The sequence below is a fragment of the Microtus ochrogaster genome, chromosome 8 (genome assembly GCF_000317375.1).
Source record: "Microtus ochrogaster isolate Prairie Vole_2 chromosome 8, MicOch1.0, whole genome shotgun sequence".
NCBI lineage: Eukaryota > Metazoa > Chordata > Mammalia > Rodentia > Cricetidae > Microtus > Microtus ochrogaster.
In genome coordinates this window covers 42,047,427-42,058,728 of record NC_022015.1, presented here as the reverse complement: position 1 = coordinate 42,058,728, position 11,302 = coordinate 42,047,427, and the positions used below count along the sequence as shown (strand labels likewise).

The following is an 11,302-nucleotide window of genomic DNA, read 5'->3' as shown; positions in this document are numbered from 1 at the left end:
AAAAAAAAAAAAAAAAAGTATTTTTTTTCCTAGGAATATTGGAAGTAGTGAATAGACTGGAATGATGGAGTTTCAGCCATTGTTTTGATTTTGTTTATAACTCAGTGGTAAAGCATTTAGTTAGCAGAGTCAAGCTGTCTCGAAAAACCAAAAAATAAAAAAAAAAAAAAAGAAAAGAAAAAAAAAAAGTATTTTATTTCTTTAGAGTCACAGAGCCTGGAATCTAATGAAAGTGAGTGATGCACACGAAAATGGCAGGAAAGTTATAACTTGCAGAAGTGTAGGTTTGTAATTAGCCATAGGAGGTCGACAGAGGGGAAAAGACACCCACCTTGAATGGAGAAGCCAAAACTACGCAGCAGGAGGCTTTCCTGTCCTTTGTCCCCCTGTAGCCCTGCCTTTTTTTCCCAACTTCCCCAAGGTGGTGGTTTAGAGAGACAGTGTTCTATTTGGAGGGATGACCAGAGAAAGAAGGTCACCCCAGAATGTGAGTCAGGCTATGGAGCAGCAGGGGGGTCCAGCCTCTGAAGGACGTTCAGAAGCACATTGATTGATTGTTGCACAAAGGTCCAACAAGTTTCTCATGCCAAAGCCCCTGATCTAATCTGTACGTCTCTGAAGGAACTCGTCCCAGCCCTGCAGCCTTAGTGAGCACTGCTGACAGTACAGACTCCACCTAAGTTTTGAAAACATTCACCCAATTCACCTTCTAGAGGCTTCAGTGAGCTTCAGGCCTTCATACTACCAAATTCCCTAGTTGCATTTTGGTAACAAAAGGATGAAGACTGGGGGGCTGAAGAGATGACTCAGAAGTTAAGAGCACGGGCTGCTCTTCCAGAGGTCCTGAGTTCGATTCCCGCAACCACATGATGGATCACAACCATCTGTAATGAGATCTGGCGCCCTCTTCTGGCCTGCAGGCATACATGCAGGCAGAACACTGTATACATTATAAACCTTGAAAACAAAACAAAAAACCCTCTGGCTCTCTTGGGAGGCAGAGGCAGGCAGATCTCTGTGAGTCTGAGGCCAAGTTGGTCTACATAGTGAGGTCCAGGATTGCTGCGGCCTGCGCAGCCTTGGGGGGGGGTGGTGCCGGGATTGAGAGACAGGGGCTTCTTTTTTGGTGGAAGAAGAGCAACCTTTATTTTGCCCAGCAACCTTTTATACCTCTATTCCTTCTGTGGAGACCCACTGGCCAGAAAGAACACAAACATCCTTGTCAATTACAGACCACAAGGAAGTTTCCCTGTGGGTCAGGGGGAGTGAGGGCAGCTGGATCACAACAACTCCCCCTCTTTTATTTTATAATACCTTGCCTGTCATGGGGAATAGCCCTCTAATAATCCCTGTCTTAGGTGCCCCCAAAGTATTGCCAGTCAGTCGCTACACAGACACATAGCCCTAGACCAAGTATCCCCAGGACTGACAGTGCCAAGGAGCCAGATCAGTGTTGCAACCATCTAGCATGCACTAACTGGGTGGTAAAATTAACAAAAGCAGTATTCCAAACCCCTCTCATATGACAGTTGAGTTCCATAACAGAAGCAGAAGCATGCAATACAGTGCCATGAGTAACACACATAACATGATAAACCGTTGAAAAGTCCAAAGATAGTCCACTTGCTCCTGAACCAGAGCCACTTGTTGGTTCAAGGACAATATGTCCAAATGAATATGTCCATTAAGATCATTTTGAATGTCCAAAGCATTGCTGACTCTTTTAGCCTGCTGGTTGACAGTCTCAGCCGTCTGCACAGTCTATGAACTTCTGCCAATCTTCTATGGTTTGCTGATACTCCTGACACTGCCGTGGTGTCCCCCAGGCTGGGCACCCACTGGGTCAGGGCAACATGCCTAGCAAAGCTCTGCTCCAGCTGTCTTCTGGCCCCAGACACACTCTCTCTGGGTCCAAACTGCTGCATGGAGTGGAGCAGAACTCAGGGAAGCAGGCTTGCTGCTCCTGCTCCAAAACCATTGAAAGGTCCCCACTTTAAGAATCTTTTAGGGAATTAGGGCATTGTCAATCTGTCTGGCTACTTCCTGCTGAGCGGGGGCACTGCATTTTTGGGGGATATTTTACATCAACATTTTAGGGGGTCTCAGTAATTCAAACCACATAAATTTGCAATGAATCCACAGGTTCTCATCCTCTGTGGAGACAAAAACAGAACCTCTTTTCCGAAGTATCAAATCCTTAGGCCTGTACTTTAAAGTCAAAATACCTTTCTTAGAAGTTCCCAGAATCAAATGTCTTTCTCCAGTCCAGAACACAAAAGACAACACAATCAACACAATAATATATATCTCTACACATTCTATCTTTTGAGGCCCTCAATTTACCTTCTTGCCTCCTTTTTATTGCTTCCCTACTGGCCAGTCTTCCAGAGGGCATCCCTCAGAGCATCTCTGGGGATGAAGACACACATACTCCTTTTAATCTGACTTGGCTTGTTCCCAGTCTGGAACATTTAAACCCCCTCCTGTACAAAATCTTTGGCTGTCTTCCTTGTTACTTCTGTGCCTTGTTGCTTTAAGAGTTTTAGTTACTTTTTGAGGCCTTTCAATTCACCCTCCTGCCTCTTTATACTTACTTATCTTTTGGAGGATGTCCCTCAGAGTTATCTCTGGGGATGAAAAATTATAACACCTTACCTTCCCCAATATGCTCCTCGGACTGAGCGACCCCGTTCACGAATCCCCACTTTCCAGATCTCGGTGGGACCTCCACTTGCTACGGCCTGCGCAGCCTGGATAGCCAAGACTGGCGGGGGGGGGGGGTGTTGGGATTGAGAGGTGGAGGCTTCTTTTTTGGTGGAAGAACAGCAACCTTTATTTTGCCCAGCAACCTTCTGTGGAGACCCACTGGCCAGAAAGAACACAAACATCCTTGTGAGTGAGGGCAGCTGGATCACAACACAGGATAACCATGGCTACACAAACCCTGTCTTTAAAAACAAAACAAAACCAAAAAAAAAAAAGTTGGAACTCAAAAGACCTTTCCTGGGCATGGTAATATGCTTTTCTATAGCCCCAACACTCTTCTTATGTAGAGAGAAGAGAATATTTTAGAATGAATATTTTTGCCACACAGTAAAAAATTAAAAACCTATGTAGAAAGGGTTTCTGAATTAATTCTGAAAGGAAAATTGAGACATCAATTAACAGGAACAGACCCAGCAGCAATTGTGGTGTCTTTTACTAATGTTGAAATTTCCTCACTGTGGGCAGAAAATGAATACTGGCAGAGATGGAGAGATTAACAATGAATATCCCCAAAGCAAGATACTTTAATTTATAAAAAGAACCAGTTGAGTCCTTCCTCACATTGTGTGGGGAACACCAATATCTGGAGCTCCTACTCAGGAAACGTAGATTATAAGTCAGGAAGTTTAACTAAAGTGGCTCAAAGACCTTACGAATCTGTTCAGAAGTCAGAATTATATGCTATTCTCATATTAGATTTTCAGAACCTCTTAATATTGTTACTGATTCTCAATACACAGAAGAGTTGTTTTACAAATTGAAACTGCTGAACTTATTCCAGATGATTCAGAATTAACTTTGTTATTTATTCAACTACAGGAAATAGTTAGAAATAGAACTTATCCCTTATATATAATACACACCGGATCCCATTGCAGGCCTACCAGGCCCTCCAGCACAAGGTAATAATGAAATGGTTGAGCTATTGGTAGGAAATGTGTTAGAAGTGTCAGAATTTCATAAGGAACACCATGTTAATAGCAAAGATTTATCTCTTTGTTCCCTGCATAACTAAACTCTACTACCTGCAGGAAGGACTCCTAATGGTACTCAAAGAAATAAAATTTGGAAAATGGATATTTCATTTTGTAGATTGGAAAATTAAAACTGTGCACCATACCATAGATACATATTCAGGATTTTAATGGATAACTGCTTTGAGTTCTGAAAAGACTGATTCTGTAATCACACATTTATTAGCGGTTATGGCCATTATGGGGATACCTGTGCAAATTAAGACAGACAGTGCTCCAGCATATGTCTCTAGTAAAAGGAAACAGTTGTTTACATTTTACAACATAAACATATTACAGATATAGCACACAATTGTACAGGACAAACAGTAGTAGAACAATCTGATCATACTTCAAAAAACACTTAATAAACAGAAAGTCGTAATAAAGACCCCAGAGACAGATTGCACAATTCTTTATTAACTTTAAAATGTTTAAATACTAATGAAAAGGGAACAACAGCTGCAGAGAGACATTGGATAATAGAAAAATAAATGCTGGGGCTGGAGAGATGGCTCAGTGGTTAAGAGCACTGACTGCTCTTCCAGAGGACCCGGGTTCAATTCCCAGCACCCACATGGCAGCTCACAACTGTCTGAAGATCAGTTCCAGGGGATCTGACACTTCATACCAATGCACATAAAATAAAGTTAAATAAACCATAAAAATATAAAAACAATGGGCTGGAGAGATGGCTCAGTGGTTAAGAGCATTGCCTGCTCTTCCAAAGGTCCTGAGTTCAATTCCCAGCAACCACATGGTGGCTCACAACCATCTGTAATGGGGTCTGGTGCCCTCTTCTGGCCTGCAGACATACACACAGACAGAATATTGTATACATAATAAATAAATATTAATAAATAAATAAATGCTGAACTAAATTAGCTTGTATACTTCAAAGATGAATTGACCTCAAATTGGAAACCAGGATATGTGTTACATTGGGGAAGAGGTTTTCCTTTTGTTTCCACAGGAAAAGAAAAGCGATGGATACATCAAAATTGATAACTATTTGATTCAAATATAAGAGACCCTTTGATTAGAAGAGGCCGATAGTCCATCAAACTGTGGCAATTTACCTGGCAACAAGGAAAACTCCCCAAAGTTAAGGTTGGGCAGGGATTTGTTCTTACCATTCCAGGAGAATAAAAGCATTCAACTAAGGAATCTGAAGACCTTTGGACAAATGAAGCATCTGAAGAAGACAGAATCATTCAAAAAAATTTCCCAAGAAAAGGAGTAAATTTGCTAACGGTGCAGCACACTTCCAACAGGCTAAGCCCTTGTCTCAGCAGAAGAGGCACTTGGTATGGGACAGAAGAAAACCAAAGTCTAGAGACTATTGTCACTAGTCTCATAGCCCTTGGACTTATTTTGACTCTTTTTTTTAATATTTATTTATTTATTATGTATACAATTTTCTGTCTGTGTGTATGCCTGAAGGCCAGAAGAGGGCGCCAGACCTCTTTACAGATGGTTGTGAGCCACCATGTGGTTGCTGGGAATCTAACTCCGGTCCTTTGGAAGAGCAGGCAATGCTCTTAACCACTGAGCCATCTCATCTCTCCAGCCCCTATTTTGACTCTTTAAAATTTTTCCTGAAGGTATAAATATTATCTCAAAATTTAAAGTTTCTGTTTTGATATTAATTATCATGTAGAGTAGTAATTCTAACCTTAGGCTTCATGTAGCTTCCTGTACGTGATTTCAGGCTTGAGTCTGAAGCAGGTATTTAGGAATTAAGCCTATGTGTTGTAGTTTAGCAGAGTGTACAATAAACCCACGTGGAAGTTTATTGATGGGGGAAAAAAAGAGGGGCTCATGGAGAGGCCAGCCTCAGAAAAGGAAGAAGTGAAGACAGAGCGAGGGACAGGTGGAGCCTGCTTTTAAAGGGTCCTTGACACTTGTGTACAGAGACGTACCCAGCCACGCAGGGCATGCGCGTAGATTACAGATTATATAGTGACATACAACCGTAGAACCATAGGACCCTGGGGCGACTAAGTATTCTCCTGAATACTGACCACACCTGTGCGGCTACAGCCCATCCTGGGGTTGACTAGGTATCGCCTGAGTACGGACAATGCTTACGTGGTTGGAGGACCTGGGACTGGCTAGGCGGTGTTGAAATGCTAACATTCTTCCTTTTGTTTATAATAAAAAGTCAGAGCCGGGCGACGGTGGCGCACGCCTTTAATCCCAGGACTCGGGAGCAGAGGCAGGCAGATCTCTGTGAGTTCGAGACCAGCCTGGTCTACAGAGCTAGTTCCAGGACAGGCTCCAAAACCACAGAGAAATCCTGTCTCGAAAAACCAAAAAGAAAAAAAAGTCAATTAGGGATGGCAAGTGGGGGCAGGAAATGAAGACAGTGGGTTTTCAAGAGTGCTTACTGCTGATCTGGAGGCATTAGAATCTTGGGGGATCTGAGAAAACTGGGGTGCTGGCCATGTTCAGGAGTAGCTGATTGCCTCAACTCTGTCCAGGCTCTCTGGAACCATCTGGTGCCATTTGGTGAATCTGGCAAGATGCTTCCTCTCTTCGGCTGTGCCTGTCTCCAGAGGCCAGTCTCTCCCATCTCCTTCCCCTTTACTATTCCCTTCCCCAGAGTAAAAACGCCTGTCGCATGATGGAATCTCTCTCCTGCCACTTTTCAATTTATAACACCACATATCCTATGTGTATTTAATAGATTGATCTTTTTTTGTTTTGTTGTTTTGTTTTGTTTTTTCGAGACAGGGTTTCTCTGTAGCTTTGTAGCCTGTCCTGGAACTAGCTCTTGTAGACCAGGCTAGCCTTAAACTCACAGAGATCTGCCCCCTCCCTATTGCTGGGATTAAAGAAATGTGCCACCACCGCCTGGCAAAAAATGGGTAATCCTTGGCACACGCCTTTAATCCCAGCACTCGGGAGGCAGAGGCAGCGGATCTCTGTGAGTTCAAGGCCAGCCTGGTCTACCAAGGGAGTTCCAGGACAGGCTCCAAAGCTACAGAGAAACCCTGTCTCGAGAAACCAAAAAAAAAAAAAAAATGGGTAATCTTTTTTAAAAAAAAAAAGAGTATTTATCATATATACAACATTCCTTCCATGTACACCTGCACACCAGAAGAGGGCACCAGATCTCATTACAGATGGCTGTGAGCCACCATGTGGTTTCTGGGAATTGAACTCAGGACCTCTAGAAGAGCAGCCAGTGCTCTTAACCTCTGAACCATCTCTCCAGCCCCCCGTATACAAATTTTGTATATTGATACAAATGTGTAGTTAGAACATACTATTCATACATTTCTACTCTTGTTCAAGGTATTGTACCTACACAACTCATTTAATAATTTAAGGTTTTTCTAGACAATGAGATGCATTTGCTCCTGGCAGCACCAATTTACTTCATTAAAGGATGATAGACATCAAAGAACCTCTATATAGGAGTTTACATTCTTTGTGGCAAAAGCTAGCCATTTTGTCAAAGAAACTGCCCTTACCTCAATGGTTGATAGTATGCTGTTCAAAGCAGGACTCAAAAGAAGTGACTGCCAAACTTTGCCAAGACAGGATATGACAGTCCTTCAAAATTTCCTTCTTCACAGAAAAGTCTGCCAGATATTCTAGATATGTAGGCCAAAGATGGATGCTCCAACATTACAAATAAGCTTGGGTAACTGTCCAGGCAGCCAGCTGTGTCCATCATTTCTCTGTTTTTGGAAGATGCTTGCTCTGCACTTCCTATTTCCTCAGGTCCTTCTCAGGTCATAACTGCAGTCACAGTTCCCCTAATCATGGTAGGAGAAAGTACTTAGGTAGGAAATGCTTGACTCTTCAGGAGAGGACAGCTGATGGAGTATGTTCTTTAATTTGCCAAATACAAATGGACTGGACATTGTGAATGTATTTCTTATTTTATAATTGTTCTTGTTGCATATAGTTTCATTTTGTTAAGGTTAATGCCTTTCCTTTCTATTTGGACAATACTTGGTAATTACTACTACTACTATTACTACTTGATAATTATTACCACTACCACTACTACTACTACTATGGTTTTTTTCAAAACGAGGTTTTGGAACCTGTCCTGTGTAGACCAGGCTGGCCTCGAACTCACAGAGATCTGCCTGCCTCTGCCTCCCTAGTGCTGGGGTTAAGGTTGTGCATCACCACCACCTGGTGATAATTATTCTTATTGTATATAGTTTTGCTATGTTAGAGTTAGAACCTTTCCTTTTTAATTAGATAGTAAGGGGGAAATGTTACGGGAATTTGTTGTTGTACAATGTCCAATGGAGTCAGAAGTTGGTTCAGGAGGCAGGGTTAATATTCAACTGGTCCGATACTTACCTGGCAGGGGAGATACCATGATCACGTAGGTGGTTTTCCCAGGGCAAGGCTCACCCATTGCACTTGGGGTGTGTTGACCCCTGTGATTTCCCCAAATGCGGGAAACTCGACTGCATAATTTTTGTTAGTGGGGGACTGCGTTCGCGCTCTCCCCTGATTAAAAGAAAAAAAAATATTCAACTGGTCCGAATGGATCATGGAGATCCCTGATGGACTTGGGAAAGAGAGGCCTGTCAGGAGCCATTTCAGGCTTCTCCTTTCTCACAGGGCCTTGAGACAGAAAACTTGAAGTTAACCAAAACCTTACATGCTAACCTTGGAGACTCAAGCTCTGGAAAGCACCACAGAGTGTCTTCATTGCTTGCTGCTTATCACTAATAGCAGGTGTTCTAGCCACTGACCTTGCAACTGCCCCACTTAGCTACCAGAGCTGCCGAATCCCTTCCCCCTTCCTCCTTCTCTCTTCCCCCTTCCCCAGTTCACCCTGCCCGAGTTTCTCACTGAGGAGTATTTAAGACTAAAGCTTGCTTCAATAAACGGAGACTTTGACAAGAGAATTTTGCTTGGTCTCTATTTCTCTCTCGCCCATGTTCTTTCAGGTAGCGCCCCCTCAGACCCTGGAATAACTGGACCTGCTGGGCGGGTACAGAGGCCTACAGGGAGAGGAGATGGAGCCGGAAGGTCACAAGGGCCCTTTCCAGCTGGGAAGTGAACAGTATTGTGTGTCGTGGTCGCTTGGCGATTGTCTCAGGTTTTTATCTTTAATATTTGTCCCCAAATTTTATTTTATTTTTTTTCCAAATTTTATTTTATAATAAATGGTTGAAGAAATCACGTTAGGGTTTATTGTGACATTTTCTTGTCTGTAGCTGAGACTGTCCTCCTGGAACTCTTGTGTAGCACAGGCTAGCCTGGAACTTGCTATCTAGTCCATGCTGGCCTCCACCTTGTGACAGTCCTGCCTCAGGATTCCAAGTGCTAGGATTACTTTCACTGAGCCACTGTACCCACCTAGTTTCTTTATACATCCACTGTGGATAGATCTCTAAGCTGGTCTAGTGTAACTCTTCAAATTATTTTAAGGCATACTCCATTCATCATTTCATCTGGAAGTTTGTATCTCTGAGAGATTCAGACTCTTCAGTAAATCATCATTATAACACTTAATTTAAAAAGAGTTTTTAAATTTTAGTTTGTGTGTATGAGTGTTTTGTTATTTTCTTATGAGCACTGTGCATATGCTTAGTTCATCTAGAGGTCAGAAGAAGGTACCAGCATCCCTGGTAGAGTCACAGGAGTAATCATGTGGGTGCTGCGAACTGATTCCAGGAGCGCTGAGTAGTCTTAACCCTTAACCATTGAGCCATCTCTCCTGAACCCCCCTTTTTATTCTTTAAAAAATGTATCTGTCAGTTGGGCAAGGTGGAGCATGCCTTTAATCCCAGCACTTGGGAGGGTAAGACAGGGAGATCTGTGAATTTGAGGCCAGCCTGGTCTACAGAGGAAGTTCTAGGACAGCCAGGGCTACACTGAGAAACCCTGTTTCAAAAAACAAAACACTGTTTGTTTGGGTGTGTGTGTGTACTTGTGTGTTCATTCATGTGTGCATGTGCTCCTTAGGGTTCAGACTCAGGTCGTCAGGCATGGTGGCTGATGTCCCACCTTCAGAGAGCTCTCACAAGTCCCCGTTCCCTTTTGAGATAGGGTCCTATGTAACTCCTGGCTGGCCTTCAACTTAACACATAGGCCAGGATGACCTTGAACTTCTGAACTTTCTGCCTATATTTCCCAAGTGCTGAGATCAGAGACATAAACCACCGTGCCCTGCTTGTCTGGCACTAGAGCTTTGTGCAGGCTAGGCAGATACTTCCCCAGCATCCTCCTTCCCACCCTGTCATGCCCCACCTCGTCCACAAGGATGACTGTGCAACACACCGGAGCTCTTCTCACTGCAGTTTATTCCAGGACTTCATTCACTTTCCCCTCTTTCCTATTTCCTTCCTCTCTCTCTTCCCCTCTTTCCCCGGGCAAACCTCTCCCAGCCCTTAAGTAGGCATGGGCTACCAATCCCGGATTGCCAGGTGGGCACTGCCCATAGGCCCACGCATATGCAAGCAGCTGATGATCATTGTGTGATAATAGCATAAGTCAGGTCTTAGGCATAATTAGGAGTTGATTATCAGATGTGGCTTCACACAGCTCGCTACACCACCCCCTCCCTTTACTTTTTCAGTTTTCTTTTGAGACAAGGTCTTAGTATGTAACCCAGGCTGGCCTCAAATTGACAGCAATCTGTTGACAGAGGTTTCTGTCCCACCTGGTCCCACAGCTGTTCAGTCCCAAAGAAACACACAGAGGTCTAAATTAATCATAAACTGATTGGCCTATTAGCTCAAGTTTCTTATTAACTCTTATATTAGACCGTAATTCTTGTCTGTGTTAGCCACATGGCTTGGTACCTTTATCAGTGAGACATTGTCATCTTGTATCCTCTGTGTCTGGGTAACGACTGCAGACTGAACCTTTCCTCTTCCCAGAATTCTCCTAGTCTCGTTGCCCCATCTATACTTCCTGCCTGACTACTGGCCAATCAGCATTTTATTAAAATACAACTGATAAATCTTTACAGGGTACAAGATCATTGTCCCACAGCAGCAATCCTCTCGTCTCAGACTCCCTAGGGGCTAAAATTACTGGCATGAGCCACCTGTCTGGCAGCTGACTGTGGACGAGAGGGCAATTCAGGATTGTCCCCTGATCCTCTGAGCGCCCAGGACAGTGGCAGTGTAGCAGAGGCAAGCAGAAGACACTTTCTACTCCAGCACTCTTTCCTACCCTTGACTTCTTGCCTCCTGTCAGCTGGAACTGGAGCAAATCAGCTATTAGGTCCCTTGTCCCAAGCTGGAGCCCAGGATATCCTGACTCTCATGTTCTTGATCCCAGGGCAGCTGCTGTGAAGGACAGCTGCGGGAGATCAGTTCCCTCCGGTTGTTTTGCTGTTTGTGTTCAGGTGAGAAAGCTTGGAATGGTCACAGCCACTCTCCCATTCCCCCAGCTGCTCTACCAAGAAAGTCACTGGTGCTGCCCCCTAAGCACAGGCAGCAGGAGCTCATCAGTCCTGGCTCCTCTTGATACAGGGGTCTCCTAGTTCCTTGTCTTTATTTTCTTTTTCTTTTCTTTTTTTTTTTTTTTTA

The 11,302-nt window shown here is 43.6% G+C and overlaps 1 protein-coding gene and 1 non-coding gene across 2 annotated transcripts in view; both read left to right on the top strand.

The window, feature by feature from the left end:
• Mark2 (microtubule affinity regulating kinase 2) overlaps positions 1–11,302 on the top strand; it is a 107,268-nt gene that overhangs the window by 21,115 nt on the left and 74,851 nt on the right. The window lies entirely within an intron of this gene.
• Positions 8,101–8,264, top strand: LOC113456560. The gene has a single exon (XR_003377327.1). It is a non-coding gene; the product is annotated as a U1 spliceosomal RNA (small nuclear RNA).